General features: G+C 33.1%; 1 pseudogene; it reads right to left on the bottom strand.

The window, feature by feature from the left end:
* Positions 1–715: 715 nt before the first annotated feature.
* LOC129899905 (uncharacterized) lies at positions 716–2501 on the bottom strand (annotated as a pseudogene).
* Positions 2502–3087: the final 586 nt, after the last annotated feature.

Here is a 3087-nt window from a genome sequence, read left to right as displayed (position 1 = left end):
CAGTTTTTAGTTATCATGTTATTTACTTGATCATGTTTTACAGATTCAATATATTTAGATATCACATTTTATCATGCATATTCCTCATACTCAGTATATTTAAAGTACTGACCGCACACTTTCTATAATATAGGTTCAAACGTTCTGCGCTTAGGTCACAATTAGTACTACTCTCGATCAGCATCGTAACTAGTTTGGTGAGTCCTCATCTTTTCGAGGACAACCACTATGTTTCTTTTAGCATTTACTTACAGCTCTCATATGTTGGAGCTAGCTAGGGGTTTTCCTAGTAACTCATATGTTGGTATAGACTTTTTAGACAGACAATTAGATTTTGCTCATGTAATGTTCATATTTTGTCTTCCATTACGTTAATCTTATTAGACTTCATGATATCTTCCGAATTTCAGTTATACTCTTATGTTTCTATATTAATCTTAGTGTCATGCCATTTCATGAGATTAGCTTGGGGTCACTTGTGGATCTAAGCACCGTTTTGCGACTAGGGGATGGTCTTGAATTGTGACACGAAATAAGACTAAATAGTGACCACATGAATTCATTAATATAGGCACAACACATATAATGGAAAAAAGAAAAATCATAGGCCAATTAAATCATATTTTCAATAACTATCCAAAATTGAAAGAAAACGCTTCAAATCTGCTCTTTTGACTACCAAATGAGCATCATCAGTTGAATTGTTTTGAGAACATTACATCTGAAATTATAGAAGTATAACTAACAATAACAATCATATACGTATTTCATTAAAAGTAAACATATATAAAAATGTAACAGGTTGCATTTTCAGTCCCGTCCCTTTGTCATTCAAAGCAACAATAAAACATTGCTTTAGCTTTGAAGGTTGGTCTCCAATGGTGAGGCATAAAGAAGATCAATATTTTGAAATTAGATTTCCTTAGAGAAAGCAATAAACCTACTGTGGAACCTAAAGCCCATCATTAAAGATAGCAAGAATCTAAGTACTTTCTCATATTAGATAAACTTTGCATTGTAGTCACCAAATGAAGATAACACAACAAATTGGAAATAAAAAAAATTATTTTCGGAAGAATCAACATAAAAATCATAAGACTTATCTTACTTGAATAATCTCTAACTAATAGTCAGTAAAAAAATCTCTTATAATAAACTTGCAATATAAATTCACTTACCCCAATGTCATCCATAAGACTTGTAGGACTTGCAACATTTGAATCACTTGAATTAGTAATAATGTTGAAATTTGCAGACGGAAGGCCACTCTGTTAAGCATACACAACAAAGGAATTTTAAATGATTGAACTAAGAAAGAGCAACTATGTTATAACATCAAAATAACTAGGATAAATTTATTGAGAATAACACGATAGTTACAAAATATTTTTCAGATCAAAAGCAAGAAATTGAATCATTAACACATATACTTAGAAATTTGCGTAGGAAAATGCCCTCTTTTAACATTTTTCGGTCACACACTAGGTGGTATTCCATTACATCTCTAGTTGTTTGCTCCTTTTCAAGCTTCTTTTTTACTTCAATTAGTTTTTCTTTTACACTCTCACGTTTACAACGTTCTTCTTCTGTCTCTTTTTGTTGTACTTGCAGTTGCTCTTGGATTTTATATAGATCTCCTGCTTGACTTAATTTTTGAGCCTTGACTACAATAATATCATGATTTTTCTCCCATAATTCGAAAAAATGCAGCATTAATGATATGATCCACATTAATTTCCTCTTTATTTTTCTTGAAGTTGTTCAGCAATAATTTCTTTCACCTTATCCTGCAAATGAGTAATACAAGAATAAGATTTTAATGTAATGTTTAAATATATCAATATTCTAAGAATAAATATAAGAGTTATGCATGTATATTCAATTCAGAAGATGCATGATTAACCCAATGTCTGTTATTTATGTGCGTCAATTCAAAGTTTCTGAAAGTCTGACTATTTTTCGGCGGTTATATCTCTCTAAAAAATTAAATTAAATTATGAAGTTGAATAAAAAATAATTGAATTTAACAAAAATAAAGAAATATCTCATCATATCTGAAGTGAATTCAAATTGAACAGGACATTTGCAGCTGCCTTTGTACTAGGAATTACATTTTAGGAATTCATGAAACCAGTTCCTATTTTTAATTTTTTGTCCATATATTTAGGCACTTAGAACCACGTAAACTTGATTAGGGAAGTAATTTTCTTTGTTCATCACTTCGCCGTAATGATCTTAGATTTCTTCTGTGTGCAAAATATTTTTCAAATATCTTAAAGATTTCTCTCTCCATCCTATTCAAGATTCCCAAGTGATAATCGAGGCGGAACCTTCCAAAACTTTCAGATCCGGATCCGGAACTACTTCTTCTTCTTCTTTCTTTTTCTTTTTCTTTCCTTTTGCTTGTTTTTCAACGAATACCTCCAGATATGTTCAGATTTGGCCTAGATCTATTGATTTCCGGCGTCGTCTCACGGTTTTCCATTTTCCGGCGTGAACATTGTTTTCGGCGTGAACAGTGTTTCCGGCGTGAATCAGGTTCTTTTCAACTGGAGTTGGTACCTCCGGTTTATCTATATTTTTGTTCATACACTTATCGTTGCATTTTGCTAACTTTAGATTTTTGAAAAATTTATTAATTCCTACATATTTTCGTGGCTTTAGATAGTGATGGTAGATTAAGGTCATGTTCTCATTCAGGGACGGGGTCGGGGACGAGGGTAAGGAGGGGTAAGTGGGTTAAAGGAGCGTCTAGACTGAGAGTTGGTTCTTGGAACATTGGAACGTTAACGGGCAAATCCATAGAGCTAGTTAAAATTCTAAAGAAGAGAAAGATTAATATAGCTTGTGTCCATGAGACCAAATGGGTAGGTTCTAAAGCTAGGGAGGTAGACGGATATAAGTTTTGGTTTTCAGGTAGATCGAAATATAGGAATGAGGTAGGCATTTTAGTAGACAATGATCTAAGGGATCAGGTAGTGGAGGTTAGGAGAGTCAACGATAGGATGATGTCGATTAAGGTGGTCGTTGAAGGGAGCACATTCAACATTATTAGTGCTTATGCGCCACAAGCGGGCTTAAGAGAGG

The sequence above is a fragment of the Solanum dulcamara genome, chromosome 8 (assembly GCF_947179165.1).
Source record: "Solanum dulcamara chromosome 8, daSolDulc1.2, whole genome shotgun sequence".
Taxonomy (NCBI): domain Eukaryota; kingdom Viridiplantae; phylum Streptophyta; class Magnoliopsida; order Solanales; family Solanaceae; genus Solanum; species Solanum dulcamara.
This window is presented reverse-complemented; position numbering and strand designations above follow the sequence as displayed.